Source organism: Notamacropus eugenii, chromosome 2 (genome assembly GCF_028372415.1).
Source record: "Notamacropus eugenii isolate mMacEug1 chromosome 2, mMacEug1.pri_v2, whole genome shotgun sequence".
Taxonomy (NCBI): domain Eukaryota; kingdom Metazoa; phylum Chordata; class Mammalia; order Diprotodontia; family Macropodidae; genus Notamacropus; species Notamacropus eugenii.
Window position 1 is genome coordinate 510,321,386 of NC_092873.1, and position 23,727 is coordinate 510,345,112.

At 43.3% G+C, this 23,727-nt stretch overlaps 1 protein-coding gene across 3 annotated transcripts in view; it reads right to left on the reverse strand.

Annotated features, from left to right (window-relative positions):
• Positions 1-23,727, reverse strand: part of BEND5 (BEN domain containing 5) — a 906,797-nt gene that overhangs the window by 784,672 nt on the left and 98,398 nt on the right. The gene's annotated exons all lie outside the window — the stretch shown is intronic.

Below are 23,727 nucleotides of genomic sequence, written 5' to 3' on the forward strand. Positions count from 1 at the left end.
TCTGATCTCACAGAAGATCTGGACTCAGACCACTTCCTTTCTCAAAAGAATCTGGTGGCTTCCTGATGTCCACCAAATAAAGGATACATTTCACATCCTGACGTTCAAGACTCTACAATAAAGCCACATGTCCCATTTTCCACCTGCAGTGGCACGCTGGAAGAGGGTAGGCTAGAGCTGCAGAAACGTTCACAGAATCATCCTCATCCTGATTTTCTCCTAATTTGATATTACTGTTAAACCTTGTTCTGACTGATTCATGGTCTGAGCGTACACAGAAAACTGTTTGTGAAACATCACATCAGAAACATTTCATTTCCTGTCTTTCGAAACAGTGGAGCCAAACTCAAACAGAAATGGGGACCACTAAACTATACATGGGCAGCTAGGTGATGCAGTAGAATGCTGGACCAGGAGTCAGGAAGCCTCATCTTCATGAGCTCAAATCCGACTTCAGATACTTACTAGTTGTGTGGCCTTCATCCTGTTTGCCTCAGTTTCCCCATCTGTAAAATGAGCTGGAAAAGGAAATGGCAAACCACTCCAGCATTTTTGTCAAGAAAATCCCAAATGGGGTCATGAAGAATCACACATGACTGAAAACAACTGAACAACAATAAACCATACATAAGAATCACTGCAGGCCATATATTGGCTTAGAAAAACACATGCTTATGTATTTCTTTTTAATTAATACACTGATACATTAAAATCACATAGGAACTACATTTTAATCTGGTTTGGGCTGCACTCAGGAGCTACATAAGGGATAAGTATTTGACACTTTTGTTTGAAAAATACATTAAATTTATTTGGTATTTACCATGTCTTTCCAATTTTCTTCTCAAAGAAAATATCCATGACATCTACAGTTAATGTGAGGTTTCTAAGCAGTGTGGTTACCTATGGTCTCTAGAGTTTTACCATCCTGAGTTATATTTTCCCACATATTTTTCATCGTTCTCTGTGCCCACCTTTACGTCGAGGTCACCAAGCATCAGAAGATGTTCTGATCTTATTTAGTGGATCATGTGAAGTTCACTCATTTATTCATTAATTCAACTAGCATTTATTCAACACCTTCCACAAGACTGAACAGAGTCCCACGAAGGTAATGGGAGAGGGGAAGTTAATATCTGCTGGAGATGAGAAAGTGGACTGGTGCTAACAAGAGAATGATCAGATGATGACATGCCCATGGATATTTGGTGGCCAGAGTGCCAAGGTGGCACAGAGGAAGATAGCAATGAAACTCTGGACATGGCAAGCAGTGAATGACATTACCAAAAAATGAAACTGACAACAACATTTTCAACAAAAGATGAAAAATCATTAGTTATTCATGTTTGAGGCAATTTAAAATCAAGTATTTGTAGAATTCAATATAAACATCAAATTAAAATAAGAGAGAAAGATTTTGATTGTGCTATTAAAACCACACAGTCATTCCAAGCCAATCTTTTTAAACAAAATAATAATGATGATGACAACATTTTGTATTTTAATAATAGCCCCTCAACGTTGACAAAACACATTTCTAACAACAACTTTGCTAGAACAAATATTACTATTCCCAATGTATAAATTTTAAAACTGAAGCTCAAAAGGTCAAGTGATTTACCCAAAGTAACACTGGGATTCAAATCTAAGCCTATCGATTCCAGGTTCAAGACACTCAACCATAAACTACACTGGTTTAGAAAAATGGGAAATGGGTGAAGGAAAAGACATCCATCCCAGCAACCATCATTTAAAAAAAAGAGCGAAACAAAGAAGCACCAAAAACCCATGAACCAACTCAGCCTCCAGACATCTGAGGTCTTTGTCAAGTGGAGAGAGACATGACAGCCAAGAATAAAAATGACTCGGGAGACCAGTTAATTTGCACCAAAAAGGAAGATGTACAATTATATAGCATCACCTCACAACCAAGGGAAAAATGGTGCCACAGAGAAATTGGCTAGGGACTCAGGGAAGCCATAGAATCATGAGATCACCTAAAGACAAAGCCAGGACAAGAAGCACAGAGTGCCATCCATCTGCCATCATTGGTGTGGGGATCCACTCTGTCCAAAGATGAGCCTCCACCATCTCTATACCAAGAGTGTTCTGTAAGGAAGTAGTAATGACTCACATGCAGATGGAAGAAATTGGTGGCAGAAGAAACACAATGTGAAAGAGCTCAAGAAGAATGATCAAAATGTCTGCAAAAAGGGAAGATTTTGAAAGAAGAAAAAGCATGTTTTACTCCAAAAGGGGGAAACCTTCCAGATGTCCCTGCTTTCAATCTCCTCGCATAACAGGTGGAACAGCAGCAGGTACTGCCTCTGGTTTAACTCCTGATAGCTACGTAGAATGGGAGCATCTTTTGTGTCTGTGAAATGAATACCTGCCCCATAATTTATCCACACTACACTGAGAACTTTTCTGCTCCTTTCTTTTCAGGGAAAGCTAGACATGAACCTGAGCTATGATGGTCCCCAGGGTGATGGGGCAAGGCTTTAACAAGCCAAAGAGTATGATAAAAGGAAGCCTATTCCCCCTCTCAAGAGAGGCCAGGCTCCCACAGGCTTGACCAGTCTGGATCTTGTTCCTAAGTCCAGAGCAGAAAGGCTCCAGGGGAGAAAGGGTGGGAACAGTGAAGCAGTCACTGTGGGTACAATGGCCCTTCCTGAGGGTTCTACATCTCTTTACAAAGTCTTCCGCTCTGATCCTCTCAACAGCCCGATGAAGTCAAGCATGTCAACAACAGCAGTCATAATAGGAATAACTCCAATTTCTACATCACTTTAAGGTCTTCATATCACTTTACACACATTATCTCATTTGATCCTCAACAATTTTATGAGGTAGGGAATATAGTTACCTCGTTTGTCAGATGAAGAAACTGAGTCTTGGGACATTGAGTGGCAAAGCAGGGGCCAGAACTTTGACCCTTTCTCTTGTACCACTAGGACGGTAATCACTGAAAACATTTGTTTTAGGTGAATGGCTGAGGACCCTTCCGAGCTGAATGAAGAGGCCAGAGAGCAAAAGCTACCACCCTCCTCTTCAGAGCAAGATGGGGAAGTCTGCAGGATGCAGCCTCTGCTGTGGACAAGGGCACTGGGGCACTCAGCTGCTGCTGGGGAAGTGGAGCTGGTGGAGCATCCCCTGCAGGACCCTCTACACAGATGGCAGTGGCAATCCTCTTTCTAGAGGAAGAGCTGAAGCCTGGAGGTTTCCCTTCTTCAGCTACTCCAGGACACAGCACCCTAACAAAGACATTTTACAGTAAAATCTAATTGTGAAATCAGTCTTTGTTCTCTCATGAAAAGCTGTCACGGCATTCATGAAAAACTTCCCCTAAATACAACACACAATGCGTCAGAACCATCAGGGACAGCAATGAGCTAATGAGAAGTGTTTACTTAAGGACATCCAAGGTTAAGGATGGCTGATCATTTTACATACATGTAACCAAGGCTGGACAGACTGATTCAGACACCTCAAAGAGCCTGATAGATTCCATTTATTAGGAGCATTTATGAGATTAACAAACATTGTGGGCTGTGACATCAGCACAAGCACCAGCTTACAGAGAGCCCATTGAATAATTCATAAATCTGGAATTCACAAGATCACTGGGTTTTACTCTTACAACAAAAGTGTAGTTCTTTTGTCTGTCTATACAACAATAACATAATTGTTATTTTGATTTCCTAATGCTATGCTTTAGAGATAATGAATTCTTTAAGTAGAGAAAGAATAAATATTTTGGATTTCTCTGGAATAAACTATTGTTATCTAAGTTTGATGATTAGAACAAAATCTATTAATGCATCCTATAAATAAATTCTGATCCCTATTCAGCCATTTACCGGCTAGATAACCTCAAGCGGGCCATCCCCCTTTTTGTGGCCTGAATTATTTCATCTATAAAATATGAGATTAAACAAGTTTGTCTCCATGGCTCTTCCCGGCTCTGACATTCTGTGTTTTAAGGTCCTTTTCATCTCTGTCTCTCCTCTCTGTCCTCAGGCCCCTCCCAGCCCTGACACCCCTTGTCCTCAGGCCCCTCCCAGCCCTGACCGCCCCTGTCCTCAGGCCCCTCCCACCTCCAACATCCCTTGTCCTAATACCCTCCCAGCCCTGACATCCCTTGCTCTAAGGCCTCCCCAATCCACCCCTGCCAGTTCAGACATGCTCCTTCTCAGATCCCTTCCAGTTCTAAGGCCTCTCCCAGCTCTACGTTCTAAGACTTTTTAAACAATGATTTGTTATTGTTATTGTTGTTCCACTGCTTGGTCATGTCCGACTCTTCAAGACCCCAGACCACTGCTCGCCAACACTGTCCATGGAGTTTTCTTGGAAGATACTGGAGTGGTTTGTTATTTCCTTTTCCAGTAGATTAAGGCAAACAAGGTTAAGTAACTTGAACAGGGTTACACAACCAGTAAGTGTCTAAGGCAGGATCTAAACTCAGATTTTCCCAACTCCAGGTCCAGCACTCTATCCACCGAACCACCTGGCTGCCCCCAAAAATAATTTTTACAAACATCTATTATCTTCCCCTCCCACTGCTCCTGCACATTAAACATTTTTTAAAAGGAAGGACAATCCTCACTCATAACAAAAGTGCATGATGGCAGAGCCAAGATGATAAGAGAAGCTAGGAAGTTGCCTGAGCTCTCCCCAGTTTCCCTCAGAAACATTAAATCAAGCCTTTAAACAGATTCTGGAGTGACAGAACCCACAGAAAAATAGAATGAAACAATTTTCCAGCTTAAAGTAACTTAGAAGGATTTCAGGAAAGGTTTGTCTCACTTAGGTAAAAGGGGAGAACTAGCCCAGTGCAGACAGGGGCTGGGCAAGCCAGTGGGAGACTCTTAGTCATAGCACAGGTCAGCAACCAAGGCCCCACAGTTATGGCTCAGCAGGCCAGCTGTGAGGCCTCCAGCCCCAGTAGAGCAGGAAAACTGCCAGCCCTGGAATCAGAGCACAAGAGGCATGACGAGACTGTGGGAAAGCCCCTAGGACCTGAGGCCCTGGTGCAGAAAGCCAGTGAACAGGCCCCTCTGCCCACCAGCACAAGAAGCTTAGGACAGTGCCCCTGTGCCCAAGGAGCAGAGTTCAACTTTAAAAGTTATGAAATGGGCTTTAAAAATGAACAAAAACCAGAAAAAAGCCTTGACCACAGAAAGCTACAATAGTGGCAGGGAAGATCAAAATACAAATTCAGAAAAGGACAACAATGTCAAAGCCTCTACAGGTGAAGCCCCAAAGGGGAATGTGTATTGGTCAAGCCCAAAAGGCTTGCTTGGAAGAGCTCAAAAAGAATTTAAAAAGTCAAATAAGAGAGGCAGAAGAAAAACTGGGAAAAGAAATGAGAGGTATGCAAGAGAGAGTCAACAGCTTGGAAAAGAAAGGACAAAAACTGACTAAAAAAACAATTCCTTAAAAAGCAGAATTGGTCAAATGAGAAAAAATCCTTAAAAAGTAGAACTGGCCAAATGGAAAAGGAGGTTCAAAAACTAAGTAAAGAAAGTAATTCCTTAAAAATTAGAATTGGGCAAGTGGAAGCTAATGACTCTCTCAGATATCAAGAATCAGTCAAACAAAATCAAAAGAATGAAAAAGTAGAAGAAAACATAAAATACCTCATTGGAAGAACAAATGACCTGGAAAACAGATCAAGAAAGATCATTTAAGAATCATTGGACTAATAGCAGTTCTTTTGTGGTGGCCAAGAACTGGAAATTGAGGGGATGCCCATCTACTGGGGAATGGCTGAACAAGTACTGAATGGCTGAATGTAATGGCATAATATTGTGCTATAAGAAATGACGAGCAGGAAGACTTCAGAAAAACCTGGAAAGATTTACATGAACTGATAAGTGAGCACAAGCAGGAGAACACATTAATAGCTACACTGTGCAATGACTATCTTTGACAGACCTAGTTCTCCTCATCAGTGCAAGGATCTAAGACAATTCCAAATGATTCATGATAGAAAATGCTGTGCACATCCAGAGAAAGAACTACAGATTCTGAATGTGGATGGAAGCAGATGATTTGCTCTCTTTTTGCTGCTTTGTTTCTTCTTTCTCATGGTTCTTCCCATTGGTTCTAATTCTTCTTTACATTATGACTAATGTGAAAAAAAGGAATTATTAGACTACCTGAAAACTATGATCAAAAAAGAAGATTAGACAGCATCTTTCAAGAAATTATCAGGGATAATGACCCTGGTGTGTGTTCATCCTTCGTTGCCAAAGAATCAGAGGGTAAAATAATCATTGAGAGAAATCACTGATCGACTCCTGAAAAAAATCCCAAAATGAAAACTCCAAGGAATATTGTAGCAAAATTCCAGAATGATCAGATAAACGAAAAAATGTTGCAAGCAGCCATTAAGAAATAATTCAAATATCAATGAGTCACAGGATTACACAGGATTTAGCAGCTTCTACATTAAAGGATCGGAGGGTTTGGAATAGGATATTCTAGAAGGCAAAAGAGTTTGGATTACAACCAAGAATCAAGTACCCAGAAAAACTGAGCATAATCTTTCAGGGGGAAAAGATAGATATTCAGGGAAATAGTGGACTTTTAAACTTTCCTGATGAAAAGATCAGAGCTGAACAGAAAATTCATTCTTCAAATACAAGACTCAAAAGAAGCATATAAAGATAAACAGAAAAGAAAAACAAATATGTTATTCCACATACCACAATTTTGTTTAGCCTCTCCCTAACAGGTAAGCATTACCTTCACTATCACCAAAAGGGCTGCTCTTATTTTTGTGCCCATAAGTCCTTTTCCTGTCTTTGATCTTCTTGAAGACACTTCCAGTTGTGATCTTGCTAGGCCTACGGTCTAGGTTCTGAGGACCCTTTCACTCCAACATGTTGGCATCATCCAAAAACGCATACAAGGATACTTGGTGCTTTCTTTCCTAATTCACATTTGAATGTCTTCAACCCTAAAAGAATAAGGCCTCTCTAAAGGCCACCCTAAAAGGATTCAGATCCACTCACCCACTGCTTCAACAAATCAAAAATAAATCAGGAAAGAAGAAAAGTAACTTCTTTCCTCAATTCATCACCACTCAAAATGGTTCTGTGTCCCCACTGCACAAAATCCTAGAGCATTTCTAACTAGTTCCAATAGGGTTTGATTTGATATCAATATAATCCTGTTTTAATAATATTAAATAACAGCCACAACAGAACACTGTCAGAATGATGGACATGAGACTGTGTGTGTAAGAACTAAGGAACAGGGCAAAGAAAACAGAGCAAGTAGCGATAAAGAAAGAATTCAAGTATTGAGGAGCCACAGTCAAGTTCACACAGGATTTAGCAGCCATCAATGTAAAAGAGAATAGAACTTGAAATAAAATATTTAAGAAGGCAAAGGATACAGGCTTACATCCAAGAATAACTTACCCAGCAAAACTGAGTATAATCCTCAGAGGAAGAAGTGGACCTTGAATGAAATAGAGGACATCCAAGCACTCCTGATGAAAACACCAGAGCTACATAGGAACTTTGACATTCAAACACAGGAGTTAAAAGAAAGCACAAATACACAGCCATAAGGGACAAAGGAAGGATAAACTATACATTTGTCTCATCTGAACCCCGTTATCATTAGGGGATCAAGGGGAACTGAATTAAACAAAAGGACTAAGAGGGTTTGGTTATGTCATGATGACAATAAAAAGAGTGAAAACAGGGAAGAGAGAAGTACACTGGGCCAAGGAGGAAAGCTCAGGAAATTATCTCACATACTGAAGTGTCCAAGGAGAAATCTATGTGGACAAGGAGGTGAGTGCAGGGAGCAGGCAGCACTGGAACCTCACTCTGAGGCAGAGATCAGTGAGAGTTTGTGAAATGTAAAATATGGATCCAGTTGTTTAGACTTAACAAGAATGCCATCTCTAGTACCTGAAAACAAAGCCCTATACATCAACCAAAAACAGGCAAACCGCTACAATCGTCCAGGTGAAAGGTGCTGACGGCCTGAGTTAGGGTGGTATCCATAGGGATAAAGAGAAAGGATGGGTTTGAAAGAAGTCATGGAATCAGAAAAGCCAAGATTTGATGACTGATTGTGCATGTGGAGGGAGCAACAGTGAGAAGCTTATGATAACATGAACCTTATAAATATAAGAGATTAGAAGGATGGTGGGACATTCAGGAGAAATAGGGAAGTTCAGACAACAGGCAATTTGGGGGTAAAGATGAATTCAGGTTTGGACATGCTGTATCTCAGAAGCCTACAGAATATCGAGGTCAACTAATAAGTAGTTGGTGATGGTAGGAAGATGATGGGAAGAGAGACCAGGACTGGATATGTAAATATGGGAGTCCTCTTCATGGAGATGACAGATGAAACCACCGGAGTAGATGAGACTGCCAAGTGAGAGACTAATGCAAAGATTCTTCAGATCTTTTTGGATCCTGGACCCCCTTGGCAATCAGTCTAGTGAAGCCTAAAGATTTCTCATCAAAATAATATATTTAAATGCATGAAATAAATTACATAGGATTATAAAGGAAATCAATTACACTGAAATACAGTTATCACAAGGCAGCTAGGTGGTGCAATGAATGGAGCATCCGGCTTGGAGTCAGGAAGCCTTAAGTTCAAATTCAACCTCAGACACTTAACAGCTATGTGACTCTGGGCAAGTCCCTTAGCCCTGTTTGCCTCAATTTCCTCATCTGTAAAATGATCTGGAAAAGGAAATGGCAAACCCTTCCAGCATCTTTGCCAAAAAAACCTCAAACAGGGTCACAAAATGTCTGATAGGACTGAAATGACTGAACAATAACACTTGTTGTCACAGTCACCAAGAACTCCTGGTAGAGACAGAGAAGAGGGTCATGCTAAGAGATGTAAGGGATTATATTATTTTCATATAGTCTAAGAAAAATACAAAAGAAAGTTGATAACTCAGGGGCAATATTGTGAACAGGAGGGATGTGAGAGGCACAGAAAAGTTGCTCCTAACCCTGAAGTATTTCCTCAACTAATTGGTCACAGGACCAAAAAACTCAACTTTGAGATTTACTCCTTAAGAGTTTTGTCAACAGGAAGATGATAAATGCTGAAGATGCTGAGAGATGAAACACTAATTCATTCTTGGTGGAGCTGTGAACTGATCCAAAAATTCTGGAGAGCAATTTGAAACTATGGCCAAAGGGCTACAAAAATGTGCATACTCTTTGACCCAGCAATACTGCTTCTAGGACTGTATCCCCAAGAGATCATAAAAATGGGAAAGGGTCCCACACGCACAAAAATATTTATAGCAGCTCTCTTTATGGTGGCCAAAAACTGGAAATCAAGGGAATACCCATCAGTTGGGAAACGGCTGAACAAGTTGTGGTATATGAATGTAATGGAACACTATTGTGCTGTAAGAAATGATGAACAGGAGGACTTTAGAGAGACATGGAAGGACTTATATGAACTGATGCTGAGTGAAAGGAGTAGAACCAGGAGAACTTTGTACACAGCAAACAAACACAGCGTGTGAGGAATTTTTTTGGTAAGCTTAGTCCTTCATAGCAATGCAAGAACCTAAAAAATTCCCAATGGACTCCTGAGGCAAATGCTTTCCATATCCAGAGAAAGAACTATGAAATTGGATCGCAGAATGAAGAAAACCATTTTCTCTTGTGTTATATTTTGTTTTGTTTTGTTTTATGGTTTCTCCAGTTCATTTTAATTCTTCTATGCAACATGACTAAGGTGAAAATATATTTAATAGAAATGTATGTGTAGAACCTATACAAGATTGCACACCATCTCGGGGAGGGCGTGGTGAGGGAGGGGGAAAGAAAGGGGAAGGAGAGGAAGAAATCTAAGATGTATGGAAGGGATTGTAGAAAACTGAAAACAAATAAATTTTTTTTTTGAAAAGAGTTTTGTCAAGGATTCCTTTCTAAATGCAAATACCTTCTGGTGGAGTGACAAACAAACCACTTATTATTCATTCACACCTAAGAGGTATTTAGTTTCAGAGAATCAGTTTAGATTTAGAGAATCACAAAACATGAGAGTTGAACCAAACCTTGATGTAGAACCAGGTCCACACACACTCAGAGGAATCCCCACTATAACATGCTCAACAAGTGACTGTCTAGTCTCTGACTGAAAGTCTCCAGCATAGCCTCTAGTCCAATCCTTCCAAAGGCTCTGAAGCGGGAGGGAGTTGCTGAAGAAGGCAGAATATGGAAAACAAAAGCTTCCAGGGAAAGAAGAGGGGAGCCGGGAGGCCTGTTGGGCAGCCCAAAGCTGTGGAAATGCCCAAAGCATCTGAGAAGGGAGGGATAGCAAGATTTCCCCAAAATGTCCCTGAGCTGAAGAATAGGAATCTGAAACTTGGCAAACACAAAAGGGTTGGTGGATGACAGCCCATCCTCTTATGAGACTGTGCCCATGAAAATGTCGGAAAAATACCCAAGGTCCCAGCCCCCAGGTCACAGGGCCACAGCAAGCCCACTAGGCATCCAGAAGACCTTTGAGGAGAGCATGGAGACTACAACCTCACCGTACAAATGAGGAAAGAAGGGAGCAGAGAAGCCCACAGGCATTCACGAAGTGCCACTGCCCCCAGCATCAGGCAGTGTGGACACAGATCTAAATAAGGAGCGATTCAAACGGTGGCCAAATTGAGAGACGATCCCAAGGCAGGCATTTCTGGGGGGTAAGTGCAGCATTTGGAGCAAGAAGATGCAGACCCAAATCCCAGCTCTCATACCTCTGACCCCCCTGACACCAAAGCCAGATCCTTCTCACAGGAGATGTACAAGAAGATCCTTTCAGTTCTAAAACACCATAATCATACATCAAATTCTTTCAACACCCACCTAGTCTGAGCAGGGATGCATTTTTCATAGGTTGTTTCTTCCCTATCCCCACCCCCACCAATAGCAATAATGTTTAGCTGCAACAGAAGGTAATGAACCTGGTGATCTGTTCTGTCAAACTGTCCCCTTGCTTCAGCAGAATAAACAAATATTCATTCAATCAACAAGCAATGAGTATTCACCCACTAAAGCTAGGAGAGGAGAAAGTACAAAAACAAAAATGAAACAAGCCTGCCTCCAAAGAGCTTACATTCTTCCAGGAAAAATAACATGCTCATTCCTCAGTGAGTGCACAAGACCATGGGGGGGGGGGGGGGGGCACAGGCAGCTGGGGGCATCACGAAACAGTTTGTGGAATAAGGGACCTCTGCCCTGAGTTCTGGGGGAAATGGGGGGGCCCTAAGAAGCAGATATGAGAAAGGGGTCACTTTTAAGAGACTCACGCAACCAGGTACAGGGTTCAATCTCCGCTCCCTGTGCCAAAGGCATCAATTTACAACTGGGTGACTTCCTCGGGCTATGTCTCGTAGGGGCTGAATCTGTGTGTTAGCCAGAAGGAGCCTCCTAGTTTTGCATCTACCCCCATGGCAGGAGAGGGGCACTAGCGATCTAGGAGAGCTAGCCTGGGAGAGGAAGTCTGGCCTAAAGACTGGGGCCCATTCTGCTACTGTCTGGGAGAGCTACTCTGAAATTCCCTATCTCTAACCCTTAGGTATAACTTGGCGAGGGGGGGAGGAGGGTAGAGAAGAAGGGAAAGCTTCATGAGGACTGGGCATGTGGAGGCATCTATGCAAGAGGACAAGGAGAGGCCAACAATATAAATGTACCCTTCACAATTTACAAAGGGCCAGGCCTCCTGGTAGCAATGTTTTCAGAAATTAAACCTCTAGAAACTTCTGAACAAATTAAAGTTAAATTTAACTACAGACTACAGATGTTTAAAAGACTATAATAGGTCTATACAAAGACCTATTTAAAGATATCGGCAAAAATAGAATAGAAATTACACAGGGATAGGCCTCTCAAGACTAAATCCCCAGAATACCCCTCCCCCTCCTTTCCTCCCCCAGGCCCAAAACAGAGATCAGTGAAGTCTACGTTCCTGCAGTGACTCCCACCAGGAAATCATGAGTTGAAGACCCTGGGCCCACTCTCTCAAGCAGATGCTCCTGCTGTAGCAGAAAAAGAATGTAGAGAAAAAGCTTAACTGCACTGAAAGACTTTAAGTACAGATCCAGAAGGCTCCATTTAAGGGAGACAGTGAGCAAGTACCTTCTTTGTGCTGGTCACTCTGTTAAGTGCTAGGAATAAGAAAAGGAAAAGCAAAGGCAGTCTGTGTTCTCTGGGAGCTCAGGGTCTAAAGGGGGAGAAACCATGAAAACAACTCTGTACAAACAAGATCTTGTCAGAGTATACCGGAAAGGATCACTGGAGAGGATTAGGGGATCAGGAAAGGCTTCCTGCTGAAGGGAGGATTTCAGCTGGCGGTCCGATCTGAAAATCACTGACAGGATGATCTGGCGTGGGGAGGGGTCTGACCAGGTCACTCCCTGACTCTCAAGTGCCCAATGACTTCCTACTCGACCTAAAACAAATACAGATTATTTACATTAGAAGTTAAAAGTTCTCCATCTGGCTCCAGATGATCTCCACAGCATCCTCCTTTTATCACTCATCTTTACCCTCATGCCTTTAGACAAATCATCACACATACCCAGGACTCATTCCTTCTCAACCTATACCTGTCACAATCTCATCTTCCCCCAAGGCTTGGCTCCAACACAAAGCCTTCCTCTAGCCCTCAATCATCCCAAGTGTTACTATTCTCTTAATCTGCAAAATTTCCTGGGTCACTTTGTCTGATATCATCCTTCCTGCTGTTAATCACTGCTTTGATGATTATATTTTATAGATATATAAGATACATAGATATGTGACTATAATAAGGGTTGGTATTTGAAGTACAGAGGGACAGGCATCACCTTTCAACCTGGAGCAACATTTGGAATGATTCCCTGGCCCCATAAATACAAACTAGAGGGTCCCCCATGATGCTAAATCTCCCTAGTAGAATGTAAGTTTCCTAAGGTCAGGAACTACTTGATACTTCTCTTTCTATGCCAAAATCTGGCATAATGAATTATACATAGTAGATGTTTGATAAATGCTTGCAAAATTAGGATGTTGGGGTGAGAGAGAAGGAAAAGGACAGAAGAGGAGGAAGAAGTAGGAGAGGAAGAAGAAGAAAAGTCCCATGTCCCATCTCCATGTCTTTACATTGGCCCCCAGGTCTTGAGTGTTCTCTGTCCTTACTTCTCCCTTAGAATCCTTCCATCACTTCCTTCAAAGTCTGGCTCACGTCCTTTCCCTTTCCCCTCCAATCATTAGTGCCTCTGTCTCCAAGGTGACACTATATTTGCATTATGTGTGTTTTATTTCTGGATACATATACACATACATACATACATACATACATATGTGGACATTTGGCCTTCACCAGTAGTGTAAGCTCCTTGAAGGCAGAGATTATTTCACTTTGGTCTTTGCTTTCCAAAGGTCTGACACAGTCAGAGCTTAAGAAATTCTTGTTGACTGAGTGACAGATAAGTAGATTGACTGATCAAGCAGGCCCAGGTCAGGATGCGCACATTGTCTGGAGATTTTCTAGGACCCCCTTGGCTACAGGGACATCAGGTCAGTACAAAGGACAGGACATCACTTCATCTTGCTCTAGAACCACTAGAAAAAGGAAGAAAGTGAAGGACGGTAAGCAATGTGTCACTCCTCCCCTCAGCTCAGTCACAGAAGGAAGGACCCATGGCCATGGTCACACACCTCCAGACAGTGAAATGGAGACCTAGGAGCTTCAGGGGACTCCTGTTGGACAATCGGGTTGTGCTTAAGTGTAGCAGCAGCACCGTTGCTGAGAAAGGCTCGGTCCCAATGGGCTCCAAACCACGGGAAGGAGAGGACCAAATGTGGAGGCAGCAAATCTGGATTCAGGCCCCAACTCAAACTCTACATGCTGTGAATTGAACTCATCTGGCTCCACCACACACTCGCCGCGTGACCCCAGGCAAATCACTTAGACTCAATAAGCTTCATGTTTCCCATCTGTAAAATGGGGACAATAATGTACCTAATGCCGATCTCAAGCTGGGAGGACAAAATGAGACGAGGAATGGGACTAAACACATCTGAGTTATCTCGTTTTGGCTGCTGCTGCTGTTCCTGCCCAAGTTAGCTCCCCACAACAGACTGCTGGGACATACAAGCCCCCTGTACACATGAGGGCAACTTCCCTCATGATTTCATTGTCCTCTATTCTGAGGCTGCCACTGGCTTCTGAAAAACCTGCTGTGATAATATAGGGTTTGTTCCCTGTTTGCTTTTTGAAATAAAAACACTAAATCAAAATTAACGTGGAAAAATTTCTACCCAGTAGGCACTTAAGCAATGGAATTGAATCAATACAAAGATTTCCATGCTCCCAATGGAATGTGACCATGGAAGTTTACAACTCGGCTGCCAGACAAGACCCAGCTGGGCAAGCAGACCCCATCAGCACAGAACAAGACAGCAGCCTCAGTGGCTTGGTCTTGTTCAGTGCAGTGGCAATTGTACTTGAAGACTTGGGAGGCCTGGGGTATCTGCCACGTTGGGCAGGTCACTTGCCCTTCCAGGCCTCAATTTCTTCATCTCTAACCAAGGAATTCAAAAAGGGCTCACTGACTTCTCAGCCCACACCTAAGGTGTTCATGGGAACAAGGCACTCCATCAACCGATGCAACTATTCTGCACCTTAGAACCTAGTCCTAGCAAGTCCCCGAGGGCAGAGAAAGGAAATGATCTGGCCAGGGTCACGCTCAGCCCTTCTGTGAGAGAGGAAGGAGTCAAGCCTGGCATGCTCTCCACCCACTGCTCCTCACAGCCTCTTACCTTCCTCACAGGATCATCCTGCATGATGAAGAGATGCTAACAGGACAGTCTAGAAAAGGCTGGCTCAGCTGCAGGGGCTTGAGGCTGATCATGCCATGGGGACAAGCAGAAGGAGCACCAGCTTCACAACCAGCTGACCAGAGAAGCGCAACAGGTGTGGTTATTCTCATCTGACAAATGAGGAAACTGAGTCTCGAGGCAACGAAACAACCAGACAGCCAAGGGTTTGAGCCCCAAACAGCTTTCTATCTTTTCCTTTGTCAGACCTTGTGGCTCTCTGACCTAGAGCCTTGAATTCACAAGGATTGAAGCTGGAAAGTCAAGACCATTTTTTTTCACCTGTTTTAGAACATCAGGGAGTCCCTGGCACCTGACACCTAGAACTAAGGAAATGTGTAAATGAATTCTTATCTTAATGCTGATGCCTGGGCTTCTAACCCGACCTCCCGATCCCAAGCCCTAACAACTTGTTTCCCCACTTTACCTTTCACTCTTTTCTCTCCCAAGCCTCACCTCTTCTTCACAGAATCCCAGACCCTTGCTTTCCAAAGGCACAAAATCACTGCATTGTCATGCAGTTGCCATAATGCTCATCCTTCATAGCCTGAGCTGGGCCACCTCCTCTAAGAAGCCTCCCTGGCCCCTCATTCTTATCTCTGTATATATTTGTCATCACTGGATCTGGGTTCTCTTTATCTATGTGACTATGCACTCTCTGAGGTCAGGGTCAAGGCTGCATTGATAACCTTGTCCCTGAAGGTCCCAGGAGCCTCCCAAACTCAACATGCTCAAAGCAAAGTTCATTATTTCTCTCCCCACACCAGCTCATTTGTGCCTCATTACCTTAGTTCCCCACGCTCCTCCAGGAAACACTGCAGGGTCTCCTTCAGCTCCTTCTTCTCCCTGACCAGCTGCTCACACTGTCAATTCTGCCCCAACAATGTCTCTCTCATCCATTCCTCCCCTCTATTCCTTTTGTCCCTGCCTAATCAAGGTCCTTCTTACCATCCCTCTGGACTAATGCAATAACATCTGGATGACTTTTTTCTGCCTCCATCTCTGACCCCCAGCAGTTCATTCTTCCTTCTGCACAATCAATAAACATTTATTAAACACCTACTACATGTGATACACCATGCTAGTTAGCTTCTGGGGTAACAAAGACAAAAGATGAAATAAAACCTGCCCCTAAGCAATAAATGAATGAATGAATGAAAAAAGTTTTTATTAAGCACTTATTCTAGTGGCACAAAAGATAGAGTATCCAGCCTGGAGTCAGGAAGATTCATCTTTCTGGGCTCAAATATGGCCTCAGACACTAGCTGTGTGACCATAGCCAGTCATTTCATCCTGCTTGCCTCAGTTTCCTCACCTATAAAATGAGCTGGAGAAGGAAATGGCAAACCTCTCCAGTATCTTTGCTCAAGAAAACCCCAAACGGGGTCATAAAAAGTTGAACATGGCTAAAATGACCAAACAGCAACAACCATCATGAAAGGGGCCTGATGCTGATGATGCTATGGCAGGCATTCTTGTGTCAGGAGGACTTGGAAAAGATGGTGGCTGAGGCCCCATCTCAGTAGCTCCACTTTCCAGAAACATAAAACATGACTGACAAACAGAAGCCTACTGGGGTCTCTCTTCGGAGCTTAGGAAGATCAAAGAAGTCCAATTACGCCCAGTATCCACTTCCTACATCTTCACTCACTTCTTCAGAGGCATTCATCAGCCCAGCGCTCATACAGGTCTGCCGTTTCTTGGCTCAGGAAGACCTCCTCATGTCTCATTTTTACTGAGAAGAAAGACCCACCAAACATTAAGAAGTCATGGTCACCAGGTCATCAAGAAGTCAAAACAAAGGGTAGGCTTCAAGCTGCGTTTTTTCTGGTCCCTGCCTCCCATGTCCTGCCTTCTCCAATGATCTCCTCCAAACTCCCACTTGTGTATGTATCTTTGCACAGGACATCTGTGACTGCCCTCTAGACACCCTGTAATAAGGATACTAGTTCACATCTCAGTGAGGCTCTAGAATTGGCAAAATGTTTTCTTCAAACCACCCTGTGAGTCAAAACGAGAGAGAATAATCTCCATTTTACAGAATAAGAAACTGGGTCTCAGAGGTGGAGAAGTGACTTACTAAGAGCCACATAGCTGAAAAGCATCAGATCCAAGGCTCCTGTCCCCAAGTTGCTCTTTCTACCAGGCAACACTTACTTTCCCCTCATTGGTTCACCCTCTTTTCTCATCCCTGCCCTAATCTAACACTTCTCTGCTTGCTTGTTCCACATTCTTTTGTATGTCAGAGGGGAATAGAGGTGTGTGTGTGTGTGTGTGTGTGTGTGTGTGTGTGTGTGTGTGCAAGAGAGAGAGGGAGAAAAAGAGAGAAAGAGACATAGAGAGAACAGAGAGAGAGAGAAAGAGAGAGAGGCAGAGAGACACCAAGGGTAGGCAAGTGTAAAAGGCAGTGTGGTACAACGGGTAGTATGCTGAAAGGATTCAGAAATTGAAGAAGAGTTGAGGTCAAACTCTACATCTAACATTTATTAGCTGTGTGATGATGAATACGGTGTGCCCTAAGTCTCTGAGCCTGGGCTTTCACAAATGCAGAGTGATGATACTAATGCCTCTATTTCCTATCTTACAGGTAAGACTCAAATAAGAGAGTGCAGAGTGCACTCTCTTATGAGGAAATGTAGAAATAGGGAAATGTAGGGAAATGTAGAAATATCAGTTATCATTATTCAATTCCTATCCATCAGGAATCTCCTGGGGATAACATCTGGGATTTTCCAGGACAGGCTTTGATTTCAAATATGGGTTCCAAATTCTCAGCCTGGTAAGTATGGTCTATGGAAGTTGTCAGGATGGGATCAGAGGAGAGGGAAGGAGTCTTCTGGGGATGCCAAATCCTCAGGCCCAGGGGTGCCAAACAACAGACTCTGCTGCCCAGCCTGACCAATCCCACAGGCCCCAAAGCTCTCCTCCTCCCCTACCTTGCCTTTTCCGCACTCACACAGACCTCTTGCTATCCTGACCAGGGTCTTTCTCAGCTTCACAAAACTCTGCTCACTCCCAAAGAATGACCAACCTGCCTCCTGGCATCCCTCCAAAGCCCTTGAGGGCAGCCTGGGGCTCTGGAAAGGCTGGAGGGGCTTGAGTCTAGAGGACTGAAACCCCAGCTTTGCTACTGCTTCTCACTTCCTGTGTAACCTTGGGAAATATCTGTTCACTGGACCTCAGTTTCCTCACCGGCAAAATAAAGGAGCTAAACAAGGTCTTTCTAAAGTTACTTCTAGCTACATATCTGATGATCCCATCAGTACCACATTGACTGAGAGGGAGCCACCACATTTAGCGATGGACTCCCAACATGCATCATAGTTGACTAGGAAGAAAATCCATTCATCAGCCAGTCAGTAGGCAATCATTCATTGTGTGCCTGCCAAACACTGCTCTAGGCACCACTGGCACCAGCAGAATTGTCAGAAATGCTCATCTTTAGGTTCTGTGGAGGGGGAGGGCAGAGGTTACAAGGGATGAAGGGCAGGACTTTCACTCTCCTGGGGCCTGCTCTTTTGGACAGGTGAGTCAGAGGAGATAAAAGGCTCTGAGCATATTTCAGTGTAGACTATTTGACTGTGGGCAAGTCCCTTTCCCTCTCTGTGTCCTCACCTGTAAAATAGGCATGAAACAGCCTGTGCTGCCCCAAGGTGGCAAGACTATGCAAACAGACAAACGAAAGAACAGCACCTCCACTAGGGACCCCTTCACCAGCAGCCTAGCTGAGGGCAGAAAGCCTTGGCAGCAGAAGGTTTTACTGGCAAGGGTGAGATCTGCATTGGTCGATGGACTATCCGACAAATTCAAAGACATTGTCAATGAAGCTGGAAGCAGTGCAAAGCTAGGCCTCCCCAAGGTCCTTAGCGGAAGGAATCTTTGTTCTTGGGTTAGAAAGGCCAAGAGGGACACAGCTAATATCCTATGGGTGGTCCTCCGAGTGATTTTATTTCTGTTCTTATCTGAAACAGCCATTACATTGCAATACTGTCTATGCAAGTCTAATGAAGAACTATGTCCTCATAGGCCCGTGTCATACAGCACCCCCTCAAAGACAAGGGGCAGAGGACCAGGGTTCAAGAGCTACAAGTGACCTCTCAGACCATCTGGCCCGGACCCTTATTTGGCAGATGAGGAAACTGAGGTACAAGGAGAGGACGTGAATTACCCAAGGTCACATAGACAGCAAGTGAAAGAGACAGAATCTGAACCCAGGATCTCTAACCCCCAATGCAGCATTCTCTCCATGGCATCAAGCTGTCTCCCCATGTTCAGAGACAAGCACTTTGCAAACATTAAAGCTTTAGAGAAATGGGGAATGTTGCTGGAATAAGAGGGTACAGCCTTCCAGGGGACACAGGCTGTGGGAAGCTCCCCAGGGCCCCTTGTGATGTCTCTCCCACTCCACCCTGCCCCCTCTTTAGAGGCCTTGAAGGTCAGCACTGAGCCTCGTTTGTGAAGCTGATGCAGCAAGAAAGAAATTCATTTGGCATTAGAGCAGGAACATCAATTTCCCGTGTAACTTTCATAATGCATTTACGGGAAGGAGATTAATATCAATTCCATAAATCATTCACAGGCCTTTTCCGGAGTGGGAGACATCTGAGTAATGTCATATATGTGAGCTGATGTCACTCGGGGCTGGCTGCCCCATTAATCTCTGCCTGGAGCTGTGTGCGAGTGGTCAGGAGAAAAAGAAAGTCCTCTCCTGAGCCTCCACTGGGGCAGACAAAGTGGCAGTGGCAGCAGCCTCTGAAGAGGGGGCATGCAAATGTTGGGGCCCAGATCGCTTTAAGCATCTGCAGTGAAAATGCTGACTCCACTGCAGCCGGCTGGCACCAGCTACTCATGTTCAGTAAGCCCTCGTGGCATTTTTGGGAGCAACGTTTAATTACTCCCTGCTCCTGCTGTTGCTCCCTGTGGAGCGACAACAAGGGCCAGGGAGAAAAGCCTCTGGCAGGCCCTCTGACACCCGAGGAGCCAGCAACCTCCTCATTTGTCAGATAGGAAAACTGAGGCCTGAGGAAGGTAAATGATTTGCACATAGTAGGCACTTAATAAGCCTGCTACTTAACTGACTGATTGATTGCCCAACATCACAAAGCTATTTGAACCTAGCTCCTCTGATTCTCAGTCCTTCACTCTTTGTATTATACAACACATTCCCTCTATGTGGAAAGCTGCTGGCATAAACAACCATAAGGCCTCCTTCTCCAGGTTTTCACTGTGCCCAGCACTGGGTCAGAGAAATTTCCACCCTTATAACAACTTGCCAAGTCATACAGGGTCTTCTGGAAGCACATAAGCGGTTGTTGCTGGTCCTTCCCCTTCCCAGAACATTCCTAACAGGCCCGAGGCAGAAGAAGGGTGACCACCTTGCAAAGGAGACCGAGAAGAGGTCAAGCACACCATCTCCTCTGCATATCACCCCTGCCCCACATCACTTGGCCTCCTGGCAGCACAGGGGAAACAAAGACCTCCAGAGTTGTATCTTTGTGGCCCCAGCTCTGCTCCACATAATGCTATGAGGGTCTCACAAACCATTAGAATGTATCTGTTTCACATCTGTGAATTCACAGCATGTCTTTGTGACACATTAGCAATCCTCTATCACACAGGAAGTGCAAAGATTTGAAGACCTCAGATTAAATAATTAGGGACATCCCTTAAATATTTGGGGAGGGGCTGTCTTATGGAAGAAGGATCACCTGTGTCTGGTGGCCCCTAAGGGCAGGCCACGGAGGCTTGAGGACAAGAAAAGCTTTCTGACCATCCCAGTTATGCAGCAGTGGACTAGGTTACCTGCCAAGGTGAGAGGTTCCCCCACCATGGAACATCATCAAGCCCAGGCTGGATGACCACTGGTCAGGGACATTCTGGAAGGGATTAACTGATATCTCTGAATCCCTTCTTGCTCTTTGATTCTATAATGCCAAGAGATAAAGCCATACCCCAAACTCCTAAGGTGGGATAGAAGAAACAAGGGTTACAATCCTGCCCTGCTCACATATGTATGCTCCAGCTTGAGATGGTTGTTGATTTCCCACAGATTCTGTCTTTACTTGTCTCGAAGAGAAACTCTTTCTAAAAAGATTTGTCCAAGCCCACACTGTGATAAGCTACTAGCCAGAACCAAATAGCAAATTCTAATTTCTTTTTTTTATTTTCAGTCTGTTACCATTTGCAAACTGCTTCTGCTGATGGTTATTTTGAAAATGACAATGCTGGTGATAAATTTTATACCTCTGGAAAATGCCCATTGATGCTCTGCAAATGGTAAATTGAACTCAACTGAGCCAGAGGATTTTCAGGATATGCTTGTTAAAAAAGGCATAGAGCTTGATACTAAGCATTCACATCACTCCTGATCCACAAAATCCTGAATAAACATGAAAGTACCTCTTTGCTCTACTCTGAAGGCTCCCAGAATCTCATACAGACTGAACCAGAATTATTCATTCAGCCATCCACAAAATATCCATCGTAGACAGGGCATGGTGGGCAAATGAGCAACAAAAGGTCCCTGCCCTCATGAACTATGTGATAACCACAATACAAAGCAATAAGAAGAAAAAGAAAGGAAGTAACTGAGAAATAGTGAGTCTGCAGGAGAAAAGACAAAGAAGGAACATGGTAACAATCTTCAAATATTATAATACTGAAGACTCATGGTAAAACAATCCCAGAGGGAAGGATTGAGGGGAGGGGGCAGAGTGAGAGACAGTACTGGAGTCTAGTTTTCCCTTCCCCCACACACACTCCTCCTCAACAAAAATCTAGAAAATGCACCCCAGCAAATTCAGCTCAAGAAATCACAACAGATGAGGAAGCCAGATGTGCAGCTCAGGCAGGCTGGAAGAAGAACACAAAGGCCTGGGGGGTGACCAGGAGTGGGTACAATGTGGAACCTAAAAGGGGCTGAGGCAAGGCAGCAGAGGTCCACAGAGAACTCTGAGCAAGCAGAGGGTGCAGGCAAGGTATCATTGGGCAGCTCTGTCACCCACTGCCCAGGCCCAGGAAGGAGAGTACAGGCAGAAGCTTTGGCCACAGCCACGTAGTGAGCAGGGAAGAAGTGCAAAAGGGCATATGTGTCTCTGCCTCTGGCAGCAGCACACAGGATCCTAACCCCCAATGGAACTCCCAACCAGAAACAATCCAGAAGATCCAACTCTGGGTCAGTAACTTGCAAAGCTCAGTCTAAGAAGATAGTGAATAGGCCTCCTCCCAGATCACATCTCTTTGGGGGCACTGAACGTCTGCAGGCCCCAGTTAGAGCTGTGAAAACATCACAAGGATATAAAAGGACAGAAGTTCAGACCAGACATCCCCGCCCCCCATCCTGGCAGAAGTGTGCAGAGCCTTACGCTAACATAAACTCCAAAGACAAGAAGGAGGCTAGAAGAATGAACAAACAAAAAAAGAACCTGGACATAAAGAGATATTTCACTACAAAGAACCTCTCAAAGACAAAGAGACAGACACAGAGAATTATGCAAACACAACTTTTACAAGCAAAGCCTCAAAGAAAATGCAGCTTGGAAACAAGTCCAACAAAAATTCCTAGAACCAATAAAGCAAGAATTTTTTTTAAAGAGCTAAAAATGATTTTAAACAAAATGAGAGTGGTATAGGAAAAAATGGGAAAAGAAGTAAGAGTTAGGGAAGAAAGATACAAAAAGAGAATTAACAGCAAAAGAATAACAAAACCTTGCTCAAAAAAATAACTCCTTGAAATTTGGAATTGATCAAATGAAAGCTATTGATTCCAGGAGAAATCAAGAAATAATAAAACAAAACAAACACAAAATTGAAAAAATAGAAGAAAATGAAAAATATCTCAGGAAAAAACAACTGAACAAGAAAACCAATCGAAGAGAGATAATATGAAAACCATTGAGCTACCTGAAAGTCAAGGACAAAAAAAGGGTCAAGACACATCTCAAGTTAAAAGAAAACTCCCTAGAAGACATGGAAAAAATTGAAAGAAATCACTCATCACCTCCTGATAGAAGTCCCAGAATGAAAACTTTCAGGAATATTATAGCCAAAACATAGAATTCTTAAGTCAAGGAAAAAATATTGCAAGCAGTCAGAAAGAAAGAATTCAAGTACTGAGAAGATGCAATCAAGATCATGCAAGATTTATCAGTAAGAACTACAAAGGAGCAGAGAACTTGGGATATGATATTCCAAAAGGCAAAAGATCTAGGCTTATAACCAAAAATAAGCTACCCAACAAAACTGACTATAATACTATAGTAGAAAAAAAAGAATTTTTCATGAAATAGAGAACTTCTAAATATTACTGTTTAAAAGACTAAAGTTAGAAAGAAAATTAGATAAACAGGCCTAACTAACAGATGTGACAGGTTCGGGTTCAGACCACTGCAATAAAATGAATATCACGATAAAGTGAGTCACACAAATTCTTTAGTTTCCCAGTGCATATAAAAGCTATGTTTATACTATACTGTCGTCTATTAAAAATGCAATAGCATTATGTCTAAACCAACAATGTATATGCCTTAATTAAAAAGAACTTTATTGCTCAAAAATGCTAAACATCATCAGAGTATTCAGAGAGTCATAATCTTTTGGGAGGTGGAGGGTCTTGCCTCTATATTTACAGTTACTAACTGATCAGGGTGGTGGTTGCTGTAGGTTGGGGTGGCTGTGGTAGTTTCTTAAAATAAGACAACAATGAAGTTTGCTGCCTTAATTGACTCTTCCTTTCACTTAAACACTTAGAGGCCATTGTAGGGTCATTCACTGGCCTAATTTCAATATTGTTTTATCTCAGGGAATAGGGAGGCCAAGTGAAAACAAGAGGAGAGGGAGAAAGATGGGGGAATGACCAGTCAATGGA